Genomic DNA, 23,253 nt, shown 5'->3' on the forward strand with positions numbered 1-23,253 from the left:
GAAATTCTTCATTCAGAGCAAGTATGCTCTAGCAGAAGATGTGTGGGCACTTCAAGATTTTGTAGAGGCTTTACAGTAGCATCGTTTCCTCTTCACAGAATAAGAATAGTAGTAGGAATAATGGAAATAATAATAATAATACCTGATATTTGTTGGGTGTCCTCAACTTTAAAGACTTCTTACAGGTATCTTATTTAGTCCACCAACACCTCAAGGAGAAATTATTATAATCTGCATTTCACAGATGAGCAAATGGACTCAAAAGTGGCTAAGTTCCTTACTCATACAGGTTCAGATAAAAGGGAAGATCTTGAGACTCCAGGTCTACTGACTCCAAATCACAATGGATAGTTGGACCAGTTTAGCTGTAGGATTTTCTTTACTGCTCAGTTTTTATGCTTTTTAGTAAACTTAGAGGCTTAGGAAAATGCTTTTCTTATTTATCCATTTATTCAGGCAAATGATTATTACTTAGTGTCAAAACCTGAGTGGGTACTGAGACTAGCACTGGGAGTGAAGTATCAGTTTCACTGAGCGTCTTGCCTGGTGAAGCGGAACCAAGGAAGAAGATACTGAAAATTCACCGTGGGAGGCGGGAAGAAGCACCGTGAGGCCGAGGCCTCAGACTGGCAAGTCAGTCTGTGACTGGGGAAGAGGCCAACAGGACAAGTTACAGTTGAGTTCTGTCAGAAGCTGAAGAGAAAAAGAGGAAGAGAGCATGGGGGTTGGGGGTTCACTTTGAGCAGAATTCCTTGAAAGTCCTTGGGATTGTGTTCAGTGTATTTACTTGTGCCTTTGGGGAATGACTGGCACCTCCCAGGCTGCCCAGGACTTTCTTGTGTTTAGCACTGAAAGGCCCGCACCCCAGGGAATTCTCAATTCCAGAGGAACCAAGGTGTGTCTTTCTTTTACCAGCTTTAACCCTGTTTTAACCCTGAGCGGGAGGGTTGCAAAGCACATGGATGGATCCAAACAGAGGTGGGCTTTGTTACTATGAAGGATAGGATGTGATCAAAGTATATTTGTTATTGTAAAAATAACCATTTTGGTTCAATTTTTTTCTATCTTTTCATAAGAGCTAAATGCTAGGTGATCTCTGAATTCTCAGTTGGTTCCAACAGGAGAGAAAGAAAAACAAAATCCTGATTGACCGTAGGACGGTTTGTTCAATAGCACTGGTCAAATTTGACTTTTTATGGCTTTGCTCCTAACACCATCTAACATATGAATTATCTTTTTTGGCAAATAAATATTACAGACAATATGTAGGTGGCTATAATAAAATATGTCTATAAATTGTGATTATTGCAAATGGTCACTTTCTAAGAATTAAAGTGGTAAAAAATCCCCAAGAAAGTGTTGAATGGATATCTCTAGATGTATCTTGCCCTAAAATACTTATATTAACATGTGAAATTTGGGAAATATCCAAGCTCCATTAAGGTCTGAAAATGTAGGCTTGCTGAGGAATAATGGATTAACTAAGTCAGGTATGGTCCCGAAACCGAGGATGGATGCTAACAGTCATATGTGTCTGGGACCCTGCCCACTCATTAGGTACAGCTAACGGATGTTCCTAGATGAGATGATGTAATAGCCCTTCAGTATTCACCAGCCACCAATTTAACTCTGCTTTGGTTTCACATAGCTATTTGACTTTCCATGAACATTTTCCATGGGTAATTGACTGCTGTCATACTTGACTATAAGCTTTGTGAGGACAGGAACTAAGTCTGACAGGAACTAACTACTCCTATCTGCACTGCTGAGTGGAAGGCAAACTCCAAGCTGGTCAAAGGTATGAACTTCCAGTTATAAGATAAGTAAGTCCTGAGGATGTAAGGAATAGCACGGTGACTACAGTTAACACTACTGTATTGTATGTTTGAAAGTTGTTGAGAGAGTAGATCTTAAAAATTCACATGACAAGGAAAAAAATTGTTAACTGTAGATGGTGATGAATATTAACTAACCTTAATGTGGTAATCGTTTCACTCTACATAGTATAAAGATCATTATGTTGTACACTTAAAACTAATACACTGTTATATCTCAATTTAAAAAAGGAAAGAAGAAAATAATAATGAACAACAGATTTAAAAACTTCTATTTGGGTAATAAAGCACCAACATTATTATCAGGCCACAGGGGAACATTGGCCTTAGTGTCTCTCAAATGAATGGACGGCATATGCTGCTTCCCTCTGGTCAGACTGCTCTACCGTAACTGTCCCCTTGGTCATATTTCAAAATTCATCTCAAGTTTCACTTTTTGGTTCAGCCTTCCCTGATCCTGTCTCCTCCCACCACCCACTGTAAGACATTATCAATCACACTCTTCTCTGGATTGCACTCTGGGACATCCAGTTAGTGTCATTTTGGATTGTACTTACTTGATTACACATTTAATTACTTCTCTTTCTCATCCTAGACTGGGAAACTCTTTGAGGGCAAGGAGGGTGTCACATTCATCTTCTGTTTTCAGCACAGAGCAGAGTGGTTAACACATGGTGCTCGTTCAAGAAAGGACAGCACAGTGAATCATTTGCTAGCTTTGTGACCAACCCTTTGGTGCTGTATTCTCTACCTTTTCAGTCATATTAAAGTCATACAATAAAAGTTTCTTCTCAATAGAATTTTCCTGAAAAAGAGACCAATACCTTTAAAATATTAAAATCAGGAAGCAGCTTTGAGCATCAGTTGGAGAAAGAGGTGATCATCTTTTGAACAATAGTAGCTCCCATTTATTATATACCTACTGTGAGCCAGGTCTGTGCTAAATGCTCTGCACACATTATTTCTGTCTGGTAACAACTGCCATCAGCTCTCTCCTGCCTTCATTTCCAACAAAATACCAACACTATTGAAAATACAAGTGGAGCTGAGCATTCCTGTTTGGGGAACTGTGAGGAAAGAGCTGGTGAGAAAGAACAGCTTACTATGTCCCAATTTCTTCCCCTATCTATTTTTGAGCAAACCATATCTGAGACCTCCCAGGTGAGCACGATGAATGCAATGCCTTGTATCCCACAGGATGGAAAAATTGGATTATATGTCATTTGCCTTTGTAATTGCTAAAAGAGAAGAAAGATCACACACTATCTCGGAGATAGGGGCAAATCTTTCACATTAATTTGTTTGCTTATTGATTTATTAACTCAATTATTATATGAAGATGAGTGAGACATGGTCCTCATTTCCCAGGAGGTCTCACCCAAGTGGGAGGGATAAGTATTCCCACCACACCAGAAGATAAGGGCCTTCTTGGAAAAACGAACTGCATGCTAGACAAGCCCAGTGGAGAGAGGACTTCTCCCAGGAATGTGCCTTCCTACGGTGTTTTTCCAGCCTCAGAGTGGCTTCTTGTCTTGGGCTCACTGGGGCCATTGCCTTCCTCCATTTCTTCCTTCCTCTCATTCCTACCATCCAACCTATCACAGAGTCTTATTAGTCTCCTTGGCAAAATATACCCCGAATTAGATCAGTACATTCTATCTCTACTGCTGCCACCCTAGACCAAGTTGCCCCCATTTCTTGCCTGGACTACCACTAATTGTTCTATATATCACACCATCCCCAGTGTCTAAAACAGCGTCTGATATAATAAGTACTGATTAGCTATTTCGGAAGGCATAAAAGAATGAAGAACTTCCTCATGGTTCTCTGCAGACACTGGCCAGTGGAAAGAGTGTAGTGTTGGTGATTCCTCCTAGAACGAAGGGCAAAAGAATGTCTGAAATCTACTTCCTGAATTTCCCCCAAGACAGGATCATTAAATATTTGTTTTAAATATCTACACACTCTTCAATAAATGACAATTATATCCAAGAAAAAATTTTGTTCCGGGGCTTCTCATAGTTACGCCACTAGATCCCATGGGTTAGGAGTGAAAATAGCTTCTAGTGAAGTCGTTCAGGCACTTCAGAAATGAAATCCTCTTGGGTACTGTTTAAGATAGTTGAAAATTGGAATCCATTCTATTCTAGAATTAACTTAATAGAATGAAGCTCTGGTAGAGTGGAGTGGAGGACCTGCTGAACTCAGGGCTGAAAAGAAGCTAGAGGGAACAGGGGACGGAGCCCAGGAGGACATCTCAATGATGAAAGAGTCAAATGGTAGTTCTTGTACTGTACTTACGACCCGGCCTTTCTGGGAAACTGCAGCCCTTGGTTCCAATGGGGAATACATGTCTGGTGTCAGTTTTACATGATAGAATCCTCCCTCCACTGGATTCAATGGGAAACTCATATCACTGTTTTTTACATCATAGAATCAGAAAGGACTATGTACTGTCACTGATCCACTATAGGCTTTAATGGCAGAGGAAATAGCTGTAGGATCCAGTGCATTCTAAGATAAGATGTGAGGGGCATAGATGAGATACTGGGTGTAAAAGCACTTAGGACAATTTTGGCACATGATAGATATTCACTGTTTTTTCTCCCCTTCCCTCCTTCATTCTTTCTCTTTCAACCCTGAATGGAGTATAGGAAAAATGAGCATTCAACAAAATGGACGTATTTTACTCTACAGATAAAATAAAAGTGATTTATTTTGACATTGATATGTGCAAAATGGAGATTTCCTTTGCAATAATTTTCAAATAGAGAGAATACATTTGCGCATGCTCAAAGCTAATATCTTTTTACTTTGTAACACAGAAAATTGATCTTATGATAAAAACAACAATCATGATTATAATGTACAATCTAACATTATTCAACCTTTTTCCAAAAACTGTATGAGCCAAATTATCTCCAGTGTGTGGAACAATGCTTGGCACATAGTGGGTACTAATAAAGTAATTTGTTGAAGGCATAAAAGGATGAAGAGCTTCCCCTTTTTGGCAGAATTTGGCTGGTAGAGAGAAGGATGGAGTGATCGCTTCTGGAAGGAAGTGCAAAAGAATGCCTGAAATCCATGTCCTGTACCATTAGAGCATAAATATTATTATTTTTTCCTTGAATGCACTGCACTTGCTAAGCATATTCTACTTTTGGAAGTATTTGTGTACACATTATGTGTAATTTTCATAGCCTCCTTGTGAGGCAGGAGTTTTTCTTTTTCTTATTTCATTGCTAGAAAAATTACAACACAGTGTGTTTGAATAACGCCTTCTCCCACCACTAATGTGTGGCAGACTCAAGATTAAAGTTATGATTTCCTGACTATAATCAAGTTGGGCCACCTAAGGGTAACATACATGTTTCAAAGAGAGGATAAATAGTCTGGAAAAGTCAACATTTGGGGAGGAAAATAAAAATGCTGGTGGTAAAATTTTTAAATAGTGCTGATGAAGAGCACAATAAATCTCGAAGTATTATCTCTGGAGAAGTGAAGGCTGAGGTGAATACTTAATGGTGGTATTAAAGGACGATCTGTGATCATTATAACAGTATGCTAGAGCATAAAGGGAAACAAAAGATGTTCCCATCTTTGCTGGGTACAGAATTAGAACGAAAGAGCTTGAGTCAAAGGCTACATGTATTTAAATAAGCAGCAATTCTGGCCAGGGTACTAGAGAGGAGAATGCATCCCTGGGAAGCCTGGAAGGCCAGTTTGGGAGCTGACATGGTGTTGCAGCCTCACAGGCCCAAGGTGTCCTGAAAGCCCCCTCAATCCATCCTTCTCATGGCTCACACCCAGCAGAGTCACCGGCTGTTGGAGAAACTAGCCAGCCGTCGTGAAGTCCAGGCTCAGCACGGATTGAAGGAGCACTAAACCCTGAAATTGCTTCTTGTCTCCCAGATGCTCACCCTTGGGGACTGAGGTCACAGAGTGTGTTGATGCAAGATGGGAAGGGACCAGTCATCTGCTGTGCGAAGAAGATGAGGACTCTGGCCGAATATCCTGGCATTCAATAAAGGTCAATTTCTCTCTACTAGCTACCGGCTGTGGGGATTCTGTAAATTTAATAAGGCTAGGCTTTCTTCTGCACCCTAAACTCACACGTTTACCAAAGTTTTTGAAACTTGTTCTCTTTGTATTTTTGCCAGTTACTTTCTCAATGTACATGTCTGGCAATGCCATTCCTCACATCAGGGAATGGGACATGGTTACATGAAGTACAGAACAGACCGCAGATTTCTTGCCTGGCATTCATGGCCCTCAGGAATCTGGTTCTAATTCCCTCCACACATCCTGATTTTATCCATGTTAGAAACACTTGGTACAGAGACCAAGTTCATTCACTTTATTTTTCTCATGCCAAGTGCAGACTGGGACACAAAGTTGGCATCCTGTGCGTGTTGACTGAATGAACAGAGAAATGGGGTGGTGCGGGCCAATTCCCTGACCTTGTCTCTCCCACCAGCACCTTACCATTGTTCTTATGTTCCCTCCTCACCTAGGAAGTCTTCCCTGATCATTTTCAATTTCATTTTCATTTATTATAGCCCTGTCTGTTCATGGTCCACACCAAATGATGGCGCCCAGGGAGACTTAGAATTCATCTCTCTCCTGTTCTGCGAATCTTCCTTGTGAATATTGTTTTTGTGGTACTTCGTCATTCTGCCCTAGATTACAGTTTCTGGGGCACGCATCCATTTTTGCCTCCTAGATGTGAATCCTGGGAGACAGGAGAAGTATTTCACTGACTTTGCATCATCCCTAATACTTCGAGCATTGAGGGGTCTAAGTAAATTATATTTAGCCAGACTCCCCCTTTTCAGCATGCACCTTCCATATGCCCCCAACTTCTTGCTGCCGTTCTTCATTTTCTGTAATCCTGATGTCCTGTTTTAGAGAGTGTTCCCCTACTGAGGTCCCCCACTGCCCTGCTGCCTCCTCGCCCTATCTGGTCGCCCACCCGGGAAGCCCCTGCTCAGGCCCTCCTGTCACTGCGGCCCGGGCGCTGTGCTCCCTCCCGCTGCACATGCTGCAGGCGCTCCCAGTACGGGCGCCCAGACTGGCCGGCTCAGCGTTCCTTCCCCCTCACTGTACCCACACTTCTCCTTTGCCTTAAGCTCTTGGTTGCATATTCTTCTTTTCATCAGAACTTGGTCACATTTTTGGATGTTTTTCTGTCAGGACCTGCATTTCTCAAGTCTTCTCCACTTGGTCCATCCAAGTCATATCTCTGAAGCAGATTTGTGTCGTTAGCGGCAACTTAAGATCCCAGAGACACCAACAGCCACAAACCTCCCCTGCTGACAAAAGTCTGGAAATAGGAGCTGTTTAAGGGGTGAATCATGTCAATTTATACAACTGTGTTTGCACAGAGCCTCTACCCTAAATTATTCTGTACTTCCAAATCGAAAAGAGCTCCCTTACCCCACCTTCTAGCACTACCTTAAGGAAGACTGCCACAGGAATGGACTGCCCAGTGTTCGGATCCCCAGTCCTGGACAGAGCAGGCTAGCGACCTGAGGCTGCCTGCCAGAAACCAGCTACAGCAGTGAGGAGGCAACCACAGAGATGGAAAAAGAGAAATCAGCCCCAGAAGAGGAAGCGGGAAGCGGTATGCTTGCTGAAGCAAAGGATGGAGGGGAGTACGCCTTGTTATGAGTGACCAAGAGCCCGCAGTATCAAAAAAATGTTGATGCCACATTGAAGGGCCGTGATACTTGTCTCAATAATCCTCCTAGAAACGGAGGTAACACAAGGATGTTTCTGCCCCTGGCAGACATGGGAGCAGTCCAGTTAACAGCTTAAAAATCCAATCAAAAAGAGCTCCCTAATTTTTCATTCTTTAACTCAGCTGGTCAGTATTTGTGTTTTCATGTAATGTGTGTGTGCCTGGAAAACCATACTGTACAAAGGTCTGGAAATGGGGGCTGTTTAAGGGGTGAATCATGTCAATTTATACAACTATGTTTGCAGAGAGCCTCTACCCTAAATTATTCTGTACTTTCAAACTAAGACTTATTTTGCAAAAATAGGAGAACTGCATTATTCTGTCAGTTCTCCAAACGCCTATAAGTCAAGGGCTATTTGTGAAGAGAAAAGCATTTTCCCCCAATTCTACGCAATCAGGAAGACATCATGGCATGTTGAACTGTCAGGAGGAGGTCCTTCTCTGGACGACTGCAGGAGGTTCAAGCGAGCAAATTTTATCCTCTAAGCCACACGATAACTAAAGGTTGAAGAGTGCTAGCTGCAGGAGATCATCTGTATGTAATAACTCTTTCCTACTCCTCCATGCAAATTCACCTTGACTTTGTACATTAAGAATTGGCAAGAATGGATAGCCTTGTGTGTCCTGATACACTCTGCTTTGAAGAAGCCAACTCCACTGGTCAGGAAACTGTAAGAGTGAGATGTTGTTCTCTTGGTTTGGAAAGACTTCCCACTACCCAACTCTTTAGCTACATATTGTCCATCCTTCAGATCCAGCCTCCTCACTTTCTCTGAGGGGCCTTCTCTTCACCAAGACCACTGCTCATGTGCTCTCTCCCGTCTCTGAGCCTGCACTGTCCTCATGAGTAACCGTCGACATCCTGTCTACATGTCATTATGTGGCCACAGTGTGCTGCTTTCTAGATGTTACAGAAGGGGAAATTCCTTTTCCTTAGCTAGAGCAACATCTGTGACTCATGATTTCAAGTCTTCCACATTCAGGAATTTACAGTTGAAAATCAGTTAACTAGTAACCAATTGAATCAAATTCTGTCACATTGTGGATATCTCACAGAGGTGACTTTTTTTTTTCCTGCCAGTATTTTTAAAAGTAGTGCTTTTTGATTAAAGATATTTTAAAGATTCCAGTAAAATATTAAAAGCATCTCAAGATTTGATCTTAGTTTTAGAAGTAAGGAAATTAGATAGGTCATTGTACCGACTTTGAACTCTTTAACCTCATCTGCCTCTTCTTTTTGACATGGGGAAGGTGAGTGAACAGTGTAGCTCTGTACCATAGCGATAAAAGCAGAGCTAGATAGCCTTCTTCTACAGCAGCACTACTGTGATAAGCAGTTTACGTCTGTTTTCTTCCAATTAGTTCTTTGGGGTGGCTACTACTACCTGCTCATTAGATATATAAAGAAACTGGGAATCGGGGAGACTGAATATCAAAGGTCACCCATCCAATTACTAAGTGGAAGGACTGAGTTTCAAATTCAGTTCTATCTGAGGTCAGATTCCAAGTCTTATCGTTGACCTTGAGAGACTGGCTTCTGTCACTATCTGAATTCTTGCATATATTCCGCTTGCAAAACCAGGTTGCTCTCCTTTATGCATACAAATGGATGCTAAGTCAAGGACAGTGGCATTTACCATGTATCTGTACCCCTCTGATACACTGGGATGGAAAGCTTTCTTTCAGTTCTGCTGCCACACCCAAACCTGGTCCTTTTCCAGCATTCATGATTTTTAGAATAGGCCAGGTTATAGTTCACAGGGCTATGTACTATGTTGGAATATGCTAAAATGGAGACCTGGCCTGTAAATTGCATGATTTTTTTAGAACATGCAGCTATAAACTATAAAATATGTGGACAGACAATAGAGATAAACGCTTGATTTCCTTTTTCCTTTGACCCTTGGTGACCCTTGTTCTCTTAAGGGATCTGTCATATGATATAGACTCTTTTATCTCCAGGTCATTAGTATTAAATCCAATCCAGGATAATAATGACCCCAAGTAATTTATTCTGTGGCTATCTAATGTTTTATAGATTTATTTTCTGGTACATTCTAGGAATATATCTACAGATCATTCTAACATTAATGACTTTTTAGAGGGAATGTTTTAAATTATGTTAATAAGAGTTGGTAGTTACATCAGAAATGATTTCCTCAAGTCTATGTTGAAAAAACATGAAAGAAAGTTTGAACTGTCTATGCAAACGTGGGAAATGGCCCCTCTTACTGTAATATCCAAAGGCCGTCTTGAATCCCTAGACAGAACACCATGTGAACAAAGAAGGTATATACACCTGCTGTACACCCACACGGACAGCTTGGGAAACAGGCCTTCTCTCTCTACGAACCTTCTAGAATTGCTCAATAAAGAGTAACTGGTCAAATGAAGTGAGAACCATCTACAGCTTATAAGAGGACAGTTTAGCTACTCAAGAGGCAGGATAGTGTAAAAGTGGCCGTAAGAGCAGGGACTCTTGGAGCCAGACTGCTGAACCTCATTGCTGACCAACTGTGCCACCTTAGGCAAGGTACTCAGTTTCTCTGCATCTCAGTTCCTTGGCTCATAACAGTACCTACCTCATAGAGCTGTTGTGGGGATTCAGTGAGCTGATACATGTGAAGTTCTTAGCACAGCACCTGGCACATGTAAGCACTGACAACTATTGTTAAAGTGGGACATAGAGAACAATACTGGTATCGTTCACAGCGAATGTAAAGTAGTTCTCAAATCTGCAGTTTTCAATTCTCTTATGTAAACTAGAAAATCTTCTACACTGGACCTTGTTTGTGGGGCCAGGCACCCAGTGAATTGCCAGGGATACAAACACGAAAAAGTCATAGTCTTTACCCTTGAGGGATTTATCATCTAGAAAAAGGCAGATATGCGCACCAATGATTCTCATTCATTATATTAAGTGCATGAGTACAGACGTCAAGCTGTTATGAGCATATAAAGAAAGGATTGACTAATTCTCGCTGGGAGAGCTGCTTAAACCTGTAACTGGGTCTCAAAGGAGGAGCAGAAGAAAGTTTACCAATGATCAGTATCTGGTGATGGATGTTTTTGTGGAAGAAGTTGTATCAATATTGTGCTGGGACCACTGTACAGACTTATCACCAAGTAGTAGCAGTATTTGCTCATCAATTATGTCATGATAGGTCTCTTTAATAGATTTTCTACAAAAGGGTAGAGAGAAAAGAGAACCGGTAGAGAAAAGAGAAATTGTGAAGAAAGAAAATTAAAAAGAAGAGAAAAAAGAAAGAGCACAATTTCCCCAAAGATAAAGTTAAATATTTGAAGGTAAATGGCTTTCCTGTGCAATATCCTAGTCAAAGGCAATAATGCCTCTGTGATTATTTTAGCAAATTCATCAGACACATTGAAGCCAAGGAAGGAGCCCTGACTCCGACTGTCATGAATGAAAGAACTTACTGAGAGATGGTCCCTGCAAAGAAGCAATGCTCCTTTAACTGATCTCTGTGTGCCATCCAGATTTGTCCCTCCACAGGTAATTCACAGACATTTAAACTACCACTTGCCCAGTTCTGCTTCACTGGCCATTGGGGAAATTCATCTGAAGCTGCAAAAAAGGACCAGAAATGTTTGCATCATATTAATAAACTGGAAACCGAGGAAGCTGCCAACTGGCAGCAGAGTGCGTTTTGGTGGTTTGATAAGGCTACTAAAGAGTTTATGATGTGACAGATGTTTCACTACACTATTGTGAAATGAATAGATTATGAGAAGTAATTAGATGTACACTGGAATCAATGCTGTTGTCATCGAGGCCTTAGGGCGACGCAGTAGATGAGAGTCTTGGCAGCAGGTGGCCCAATGGCTCGGAGACAGGAAGACACACCGCGGGAGACTGAGTGACAGGTTTCCCAGATCCAGGGGGTGAGAGATCTGAGCTAGGGTTTGCATTTGTAATCTTCACTCATGTATAAATAATAACAGCTCCACCATTGACTTCGTATGCTATGTCATAGCCTCCGTTACCCTCACACACATGTAGAATAATGCTGGTTTCATCCTCTCAAAGTTATTCCTGGTATCCCTGTTTCCAAATATGCATATTTGACTGTAACTGACAGCTCTATCATTTTGTGTGGGAGGAATTTTAGAGCAAATCATCTGATGATTACACTTACGTGTAAGGCTTGGCATTGAGCCGCCATTGTACAAAACTTCCTAGAGGTTGCAGCTCAGAAGCTGGAAAGTACCTTAACTGCCTTTCATCCCGAAGGTGGTTTCTTCTCTCTGGTTGGATGGCTAACATTTCAGGGACACGTGTATCTCTCTGCTCTGTAAAATCCCTTTGCAGGGCACTTGGCAGGGTCACCCTCCATGCTTGAAGCAACCATATGGAGCCTGCTGCTTTAAAGAGAAGGTTTTGGTTTCTTCCCGTTTCCAGGGTCAGCTAGTGGCACACTGGGGAATGCTGAAGTTTCCAAGCACAGAGTGAAGAGGGAGGGAAGAAACGGGTGATTAGGGGAATTAAGTACCTGATTCCTGTGTACATCTGCTACCCTGAGGAAGAGGAAATATCTGGTAGGCTCATTTATTAGCCCCTATCTGCTTAAAACAGCAATGGTATTTATATTATAAAACAGGCAGACTTTACTGAATGATCTAAAAATATATGTAGCTGTGATAATTAAAGAGATCAGGTTAGCAAATATGGAGCATATGGCTGTGTACTCACGTATGTGTGTTTTTAATTCTCTTATTTATATATCCGCCTAATTAAGTAATTAACAAATTTCTTCCATTTGTTATTTTAATAAATCTTCATTGAAAGTTCACTATATCCTGATTACTTGCTGCTCTGCATATAAACCTAAGACATTATGTCCTGGAGAACTAAAGTGCCTGTTTGGGGTGTTTGTGCGTGTTCGTATCATTCCCTGTGTGCCTTCCATACGAAGCTAGATGTTTTGTTGAGGAGGTATATTTGAGGTACTTTCTTTGAGGCTTTAATGCATCATTTATTAGACTTAATAGAACAGAGAGTGCAAATGAGCATAATTTAATGAAATAATATGAAGCTATGATATGCAAAACTGTTTAAAAAGAGGTTACTAGTTGATGTTTTGAACTATGTCATGGATATTTTGGTATAATGGCTGAACATTCTAAAAGGATAAGAATTTTCTTCTTGCTTCATAATCTGCCTAATAAAAGTCTAGGGAAAAAAAGATGTATTCCACATGCCATATGTTAAACTAAGAATGATAAAGATCGCAATGCACTAAACTCAAAGCTTTTGCCTATCAAAGGTCTGCTGTATCAGATATCTGTGTCTGGGGATCTTTAGTGTAAACTGCCAGCTCCTGTGATTTTTGAAAGAGCCCACGGCTGGTCAATCAAGACTTCCTGGGAGGGCAATAAAGCTTAATCCTTCACAGATAATAGGACCTTATCAAACAGGCATGAGGAGCAATCTGCAGAGGAAAGCTCTGAGAAATTGGTCTATCCCCAAATGAACATGAACTTTCAGGAAAATACAAGCAACCACTTACGGAGTACTCTGCTAAGTGCTTTCCATACGTATTTTATTTAATCCCCACCATAGATTGTATGACTATCCTCATTTGGTTTGCTTTACTGACTTTGCTCCTGGTACTGATTGTGGGGTTTTGGACGGACTGTGCCCATGAGTTGCAGGGACTGGTGAATTCTTCCATCTCTGCCATGGTGATTAAATTAAACAATATCCTCAGGTGATTAAATAAAACAAGATTCCCAGGGTGTTCATATGCACATTAAGGTTTGAGAAGCACTAGTCCAGTATGTCATTACTTAAACATCGCTGCCAATAGGAATGTCAAACATTCTGTCTTTGGACAGATCTGACTGTTAAAAAGTTTAAGCTAAATCTTGACTCCCAATCACCTTCATCCTTAGGTTAAAATTCTATGTTGGAGCTTTCTAAAATGGACTTTCTAAAATGGACTTTCTCAAATGGGCAAGTTGATACAAAAGTTAATATGGAATATAAAACATGGATTAAAAATCATAAAAACACTAAGAAAAACTGCCATTAAACATTATAAAACCTCTGTAATTAAAACATTATTGTACTGGCCCAGGAGAAGACAAATAGACCAGTGAAATAGACACAACACCCAGAAGTAGACTCAAGTATGTAAATAAATTCAGTGTATGATAAAGTAGCTCAAGTGAATTATGAGAGGACAATTTTTTTAACCATGACACTGAGTAACATTAGGTCCCCATTCTTCTTACCATATGTAAGAATAAATACCAACTCTATCAAAATATGAAAGATGAAGCCATATAAATAAACACTAGGCAAATTCATGGTTGAATTCCTCTGTAACTTAGGTAGAGAAAAATGTTTTGGAATTGATAATCAAAATCTAGAAGCCAAAAAAGAAAAGATTGATAAGTTTAGCTGTTTATTTGTTTCTTCATTGTAAAAACACCATAAGCAAAACCAGAAGACAACTAACACACACTGGAAGATATATATCAGGAAGGGCTGATATCCTGATATATTAAGAACTCTTAAAAATTGAGGGACAAAGGATCGAATACCCAACAGAAAAATGGAAAGAAGATATAAACAGACAATTCACAAAAAGTCCTAAAGTGGCCTTTAAAACATGGAATGATTTTCAAACTCTTGCATAATTGGATAACTGCAATTAAAACAAAACTGAAATATTATTTTCCACCTATCAGATTAAAAAAAATAAAAATATGACAATGTTCTGTTGGTAAGGCTGTAGGAAAGCAAGTTTCTCCTGCTTTGCTAGGGGGAATGAAAACTGATACAAATTATTTGAAATAGGAATTTTTAACAAAAATTTTAATATTTTAATATTAAGTAAATATTAATATTTGTAACATTTAACAAATCTACATATGTACTTTCTTTTGGACCTAGCAAGAGCACTTACAGAAATTTACTTTGTAGTTACTCCTCCAACAACACAGAGTCTTTGCATAAGGTAATTAATTGTAATTATAGTCATCGTAATTATAAAATGTGCAAAATGTCCTAAATATGCATACAGTGGAGACTGGTTGAATAAACTACAGTATATCTGCACAATGGAATCCTAGTCTGCTGTAGAAGAGAAGAAGAGCTCTATGAACTTATATGATATGCTTTCCAGGATATACTGATAAGTAAAAAATGAAAAGTGCAAAAGAGTGTCTACAGTAGCTTTTTTTTTTGGTAAGCATGAAGGGAAAATAAGATAATATACATGTATCTGCTCATTTGTTAAAAAAAAAAAAAACAAGGAACAATAAACCAGAAGCTAATCAGATTGGTTTTGTTACCTACAGGAGCAGTAAGAAGGAGGAAAAATGGAAGAATGGGAATGGGGTAGAAAGGATGAAGGAGGGGAGAATGACACTTCTGTTGGTATATAAGCTTTGGGTGTAATTCTGAGTTTTAGAACCATGTTAATGTTTTACATGCAAAAATATAGAAAGAATAAATAATTAAGATCAACTGTGCAGAAGGAGGAACCCAAATGTAATCTACATTGTAGCAAACTAACCTAACTGTATTAATTACAAACAAATAAAAAAATCACACTAAAGGAGGTAGGGAAAAGAAATGACCCAAGTCAGTTTAGAAAATAGTATTTTGATCACATATACTCTAAGGCAAAAGTAAAAAGGACTGCATGCAAATATTATATACCACTTATTAAATTTTTTTACATGAGTATGAGTAGTGATTATGAAACTGTGTGTAATCTGGAATTAAATAAATGTTTACATATACTGTGGCTAGAAAGCTAGGTTTCTTATTGTCAGAGATGGAGTTACAAATAAGGAAAAGGACAAGGTTAAGTCAGCCCTGTGGAATTGGACTGGAAACAGAAGTATCAGTAAGAACTAGGCTTTTGAAAAAATTTTGCAGATAGACACAGAAATTGATATGTGTGTGTGAGGGGGGATATACATACTTACATTTCCTAACTCTTTCTGTTAGGAAGGTCTAGAATAAATAATGTCTCAGTAGCAGGTGACACATCTAGCACTCAGACCTTGGTTTTTAAATGTCATTCTCTAGTGAGAAGAACTGGGATTCCTTGTGGAAAAGGCTGATTCTATGACTAGGACAAGAAAAATACCAGATAAGACAGGAATGTTTCGTGGTGCCAGAAATTAAGCAAGTGTTCAAAAAATGTTGAGCATATTTTGAGAAGATGTTGAAATGACACTGGAACCAATCTGAAGTAATTCCTATGGTCAAATCCAGGGAAAAATCACTATAACTCAGAATAAAATAAGAATCCGTGAGTTCTCTCCTGATACAAAAATAATTGAACCAATAATTAAGTAGGGGAGAAGCCAAGCTCTTCCTTACAGTAGAATTTTAATTAATAAATGTGGAAGAAATTATGCAGATAGAAAAAATAAATGTGAAAGGAATGATGCACATTATAAAAATTTGATAGACATATCATAATAATTGTTACAAGCAGGAAGCACTAATAGATGCTAAGATTATTTGGTGGAAGTATGATGAAAAACTATATTACATACTCTCAATATATCTCTACACAAGATACTTTTTAATTGCAAGTGGAAATACTTTTTAATTTACAGTGGACAGATTTGGCAGATACCACCTTTAACAGGTGATTGAACTTAACCTCACCAGCAATAAGGCATATTAATATCATGTACCTCCTAATAGGATGCACTGAGAAGGCCACTTCTGTAGGATTCTTGCTAAAAATGCATAACCCAGGTTTAATCAGGGAGAAACATCAGGTAAGCTTAAATTGAGGGACATTCTACAAAATATATGGCCAGTATTCTTCAGAAGTTTCTACTTTTTTCCAGCTTGAGGTGTAAGTGACAAAATCATAAGATATTTCAAGTGCATAACATAATGATTTAATATACATATACACTGTAAAAGGATTCTCCCATCGACTTAATTAACATGTCCATCACCTCACTTTTATTTATTGATTTATTTGATGAGAACATTTAAATTCTGCTCTAAACTATATGGAGGAAAGAATAGTCTTTTTAACAAAATGGTTGGGAAAACTGGATAACCACATGCAAAAGAATGATAAAACCCTTACACCATACACTTAAATCAACTCCCTATCTTACACCATAAACACAAATCAGCTGAAAATGGACTAAAGACTTGAATGAAAGACCTGAAACCATCAAACTCCCAGAAGAAAACATCGGGGTCAAGCTCCTTAACACTGGTCTTGGTAGTGATTTTTTTTTTAAAATTTGACACCAAAAGCAAAAAGAACAAAATAAAAATAAACAAAGGAAACTACATCAAACTAAGAACTTCTGCACAGTAAAGGAAACATCAACCACATGGAAAGGCAACTTACAGAATGGGAGGAAATATTTGTAAGCCACACATCAGATAAGGGGTAAATATTCAAAAATATACAAGGAACTCATATAACTCAGTAGCCAAAAAACAAAGGACCCAGTTGATAAATGGGCAAAGGACTTATATAGACATTTTTCCAAAAAACACATATAAATGGCCAACAGGTACCTGAAAAGTTTCAAAGCTTTGTAAAACAAAGCACAACTGAGAAACTGCCCCACATTGGAGAAAACAATGGCCGAGCCTCCTCATTTCTTTACTGACTTCGCTTTAAGCCCTCTTACTTCCTGTTTCCTCTCTTCCAGCTCCAGTATGTCTAACCTCTCTTAAAGGAGGGCTCTAGGAGGGAAAACCTTAGTGTAATTGTTATCTTAAAAATTCAAAATGAAATTGTCATCTTATTCGTTTCTAATGCTTGACTCCTGTAAGTGAAGACCAAACTTTATAAAGGAGTTGTACGACACGTTATCTCAGAATGAGGTGTCCTTACATAAGGCAAAGAAGAGTGGCTGTCAGCCACGGTTGGCTCTTTAGCTGCCATGCTGTTTCCTGTATCCCACATCTATAGTTGAGGTGTTATGGATCCTCAGTCCAGATTCTTATATTCATTCCTTTAAATTTTTATCTTGTTAGATTTTAGACCAGTGCTGCAGTCTGTTGAGATCTTTTTACATTCTGAAGCTGTCATAAGATGCATGAGACATTGTGACATCTATAAATTTGTTGAGTGAGCCTTCTATACCTAAGTTACAGAAGAAAAATGTTGAAAAAATTGAACCTCTAGATTGATATCAATTATTTAAGCAGAACACCTTTTCATTGTACAATTACTAACCCAATTCATATAAGGTACTTGATGAATTCAGTCATTGTGCTCCATTTTGCTCTCTGGGGTACAAGAGCAAAATTGTCAAATTCTAAAGCTTAGATCTTTCTTATCATGGTTCTATGAATTAGTGTCCAATGTTTGTTTAGCCAAGAAAAGGACCTCTCATGGCAGCTAGTATCACAGAGGTCAATTGAAGTCTGTTGGAAGTTTGGCTTCATTTCTGTTCTGGCTTACTGGGGGCTGAAAACTGAAAAACTGCCAACATGTCACTCTAAAAGGCAATAAGAGAAAGCAAAGACATTGACAAGCCAACAAGGTATTTTCTGTTACAACTTCTTTTGAAAAACCCAAGGGATGAGGTAAAGTGGGTGGACAACTTATAATACAGGCAACGCCTGGTGTTTCTAGTCAGGGAAGGTAAGTGGTATTCAGATAGGTTCTTTCAACACTGTTTCAGATGAACACACTGTTATGTTATTAGTCTAAAGAAGAGTCTGTCTAGCCCACAGTGTATGCTGCTCAATGATTTTAATTTATATAACTCAAGTCAATCAAAAAGTAGTATTTATTATAAGGAGTTTTTTAAAGACTCTGATCTTATTTGGGGGGATTTTTAAAAAAGCACAATATTTTCTGTACCTTACAAAAGAAATGGGAAAAGTCAGGTATGTTAATTTACTGAAAATCATTTAAAATACCTGCCCTCCTTGAAGACATATGTGCTCTAATCCACAGCATATAATTTTGACTGCTGACCAGTGTATTCTCCTGTTTAGAAACAATATAATGCATAGCAGCCCCCTCTGTAGCCCATACTGTTGACACGGGAGACATTTAGAGTATTGGGGTCTATGGCTTAGAGATCCTTCATGACTTTCTGAGCTCTGATTAAAGAAACGAACTGGAAAAAAATGGTTAAAATAACTGGAGAAAGTGGAAAAAAATCACAAATGAAAAATATGTACAGATTAAACTATTGAAGTAAAAATAAAATGAGAAAAGTATTAATAGCAAATACTACAAAGGATTAATACTCTTAATATGTGATGATACACAAGATAGCTAAAAAATGCTCAGACTCCAACAAGTCAATAGAAAAAAAACCATGAAGATAAAGTTCACAAGTAAGAATATAAATAAGTAACAACATTTTAAAGTGTATAAGGGAAAATAAAATATTTCATAGATACAATTTATAACTACCCTATTAGCAATTATTTAATGAGAACGTCTTTTGCTGGTGGAACTATGAGCTGGTGCAATCTTTCTACAGGACAAATTTGATAACATGCTATCAGATATTTTTTAATTGGTTATACTTTTGACCTAACCATTCTGTTTCTGGAAATCTATTTTAGGAAAATAACATTCTAATTAAATAAGACAAAATAATGAAAAAAATAAAGCAAGAGTATCTTAGAAACACCATCATTTATAACCAGGAAAATCTACAAACCAGTGAAGTGTTCAACAGTGGTCAAATCATGACATATTAGATAAATAGTATGAAAGCCTCTAATTTACAATGTCACTATAAAAAAATCAGGATACAAATTATATGTATAGAATAGCCTTATTTATGAAATAATACATATAGGAAGAAAGCAATAGCATATCGATGGCAGGATTGTATGCTTTGGTTGCCTCTTTAAAATTTTTTTAAATTCTAAACTTTTTCCAGTGAGTCTTAATTGTTATGTGATTAGAAAAAAATCTGTTTAAAATATCAATTTAAAAAATTTAATGAGTTTATCTTACATAGTGTGAGAATATATTTTAGGTTCAGTGTTTAGGCAATGACCTTTTCTCAGAATGATAATAACCTTTTTTGTATGTTTCAAGATGGTGATAGGGAATGTGGAATAATACCAACTGCTTTCTGCCTGCTTCATCAGAACAGTCGCAGGCTTTCTCTTCCTGAAACTTGTTCCAAGACAGCCTGTGACCCCTCTTATGGGCATCAGGGAGACTGAGCATTATAACCCTACCAGCTGTCTCTGTCCTAACCCACGTATGCAATCATTCCTTTCTTTGTGTTACAATAGCATTTTCGTCCCCGTATTACCACAGAAGACAATGCATTACAGTTGTACAATGTCATCTGAATGCTTCTGCTAAACTATGAATTCCTTAAAGACAACTGACCACGTTTTTCTGTTTTAATACGGTCCTTACCACTTAGCAGAGTGATGGACCTATCAGAGGCCCTCAAGAGTCCTGAATGAATGAATGAATTAATGAATTAATGAATCAAGAGCACCAAATCTATCACTTATTGTACCAGTTGCAGCTCTGTGCAGGAAACTAATCTTTCTAAGCCATCATTTATTTCTCCATAAAAATACAGGTGTACAGAGCCTAACAGAGAGGCCTTATAAAGAAAGAAACAAAATCAAGTGGGTGAAGGCCCCTTATAAACTGTAAATTACTACAAAATATGCCAGTGTATTTACTGATTAAGTTCTTTTCCCAAGTGCCTCTAAATGCTTCAAAGAGACATAAAAGCTTAAGCCATTGACGATTTAACAATGAGAAAATTTATGTGAAAATACTTTAAATACAAAAATAATCTCCTACTAATATTCTAAATAGTAGTAACAGTAACAATACTTAATATTAGCAGCAGTATGTTATACCCTATAAAATAATCTCCCAGATTGAGAAATAATAGGAGGCATAGTTGAGTCCCTGAAGAGTAACATACCACTTTTTTGAAGGAGAAAAAAAGTATCTCTCAAAAAATTCTGGAAAACACTTCATTTATTACTATTTCTCTAGCATTAATGGTGACCTAGGGTCTTTTAAGATTTTTGTGTCTCCCCCATACCCAATTCACTACTAGCAGACTTCTCTCTCTCTTTTCTCTCTCTCTCTCTCTGCTATTTCTGATGACTACCCAATCATTATGGATACATAAAAAATTAAATTGACTGGACAATATATTAGGCACATCTGGTAAGTAATGTGTTTGACTAAGACAGTGCTTTTTAATTGGGGATGAAGAACTGTGCTTCATTGTTAAGCACAATGGGCTGATACATGCAACCTGGTTATTTTGTTTTAATCAAGTTGCATGTAATAATTGTATAACAGTCTACAATTGTATAACCTTTTCTTTTCCACTGTATGGTTAAACTCCATTATTCTTAAGACTTCAACAACCAAATCTGGGATGAATTTTCTTTGGCAGTACCTTATATTAAGAACAAAAATTTTGTTAACCAAATAGTTTAAACAAAATGACTAGACACAATGTTAGTCACTTCTAGAGCAAATAATTACATACAAATAAGTGTATGAATCTTCTATTTTCTAAGATATTCTTGGCAAGTGCCCTACTTACAACACCTCTGTAATATTTAGGTCAAGTTTTGTTAAGCACTAGGAGCAATATAATTCCATTTATTTTAGTATGTTTTATAATTCCAATTTGTAAATACATTTTTTACTTGGTAAGTGGGTAGGATGAGGGGGTTAGGGGGCACAAAAATTCTCAACCATAATATAAGTTGGTCATGGGGATGGGTAGTACAACATGGAGACTATAGCCAATGATTTCAAAACATCTTCCTATGTTGACAGAGAGAAACTGCACCTGTACCTCAGCAACATCGGCTACTTTCCCCATCTCATCAAATCAGACACTGGCCTAGGTGGCACACATCGAACTGAGTGACCAAAGAATCATCAAGCCTTCCCGAAAAAGCCATAACTAATTCTCCTTCAATCAAATTCACATTCATAGAAAACTGCCACATTCTCTTGTTCCCACTGTAAAAAATCTGCAGATGAGTAAGGACATATTAATGGTACCTTAACATTAGCTACTTTCCACCAAGATTACTTTCTTCTGCAAATACAGTACGATGGAGGAAACACCATATCCCTGTGTAAAAGGTTCCTTTTCTTCCATTTCCCCACACATTAACCTTTTATGGCAGAAAGAGCATTCCTGGTGGTCATGTCCAGGTCTACCCTGATTTGTGTGGCTTCGAAGACCGATATTCACTCAAAAAATATGAGTTCATCTTCATCTTGTGAAGATCTTCTTTTGTTGTGTAATTAAGGTGGCCTATAGCCAAACAAACATCTAACTGAATCTCATGGGAATTAATAAGCATGATTTTCCAATAACTTGGGATTAGTGGTAGTTTTTGAAGAATTGGTCTTAAGCTTAATAATGAAAATGTTGGAGTGTAACTGGATTACAATATTAAATGACCCCAGAGAATAAAGAAAGACCACATATCCCTGGGCTATATGTCTTTTAAGGGTTATGATACCTACAGTGTAAAATATAAAAAGTGCTTTGTAATTGTCAGGATAAAATGCATTGCAGTGAATTGACAACATTAATATAAAATTTCTTATTTTATTTTTTCTTTTAAGGTAGTATGCCAAAATCTAGTGGAACAAATTTCACAGACCTGTTAGATTACAATGCAATGATCTTAGATAATATTGTTGTGAAAAGAGTGTAATTTTACCTGAAGTTCACTTTGAAGCATTGCTCCTCCCTTGCTTTTTTAGTTATAACATGTTGTATAAAAATATAACAAATCTAGCACTCTATGTGTATGTATTATTTAATTAATTCTGAATATTTAATGATCTGCTTACAAATCTGTTCAGTTTATGGACGGAAATTTAATAAACACGTGCTTTAAAAACTATAGATTAGCCCCACCAAAAAAGACTCTCTTTTAAAGTATAATCAGGGCTCTAAAAATGATAATAAAGTTATGAGCCATATGCCTGGAACAAATGGATTTTTTTCTCACCTTTGACTCAGGACAAAAATACAAAAAGAGAGACAGAGGAGGTTTCAGTCACACTGTATTTAATCCAATTTGCTTTGGGTTTAATATCCAAAAAGAGGCTGGTCTGCTAATTCCCAATTATAATGGCACATGTAATCAGAGTCCTCATTAACAAAGACTGACTATATTGTCTGTTAGGAATGAAAATTTGAAATGCAAATTCAGCAAATCAAAACATTAAATGAGCTCCTACCCAGGATGCTTAGAGCTCCCGCCAGGGCAGACCAGGCTGGCCGACACCTGCCCTGGATTTCCCTCCAGCTGAATGTTTCCTCGGTTCCAGTCTTTGCCTCCTAATTGACCTGCTTATGATCTCTGCTACAATTAACATATGCTTATTAGTAATGGCTGGTTAAAGATTTCAACTGCTGCAGTTTACAAAGTCTAATAGAGCTGGCACATCACAGGAAAGAAAAAGCCACTATTTCCCTCATCGGCAGTCACAGTGGCTAGAATGCATGTGGTTAGAAATTACATGATTTTTCACACTGTCTGATGTATAGAGATTGTTACTAATTAATACTGGGAATCAATGCATAGATGAGTCCAGGCCTCATATACACTGAGGAAGATATAAGTACTGGGTGAGTCCTTTTTCCTTTGAGCAAGTAATTTCCAGTTTGTTTTGGGAAGAAGGGAAAGTGAGAGGACTTTCT

The sequence above is a fragment of the Manis javanica genome, chromosome 9 (assembly GCF_040802235.1).
Source record: "Manis javanica isolate MJ-LG chromosome 9, MJ_LKY, whole genome shotgun sequence".
In the NCBI taxonomy this organism is placed as follows: Eukaryota; Metazoa; Chordata; class Mammalia; order Pholidota; family Manidae; genus Manis; species Manis javanica.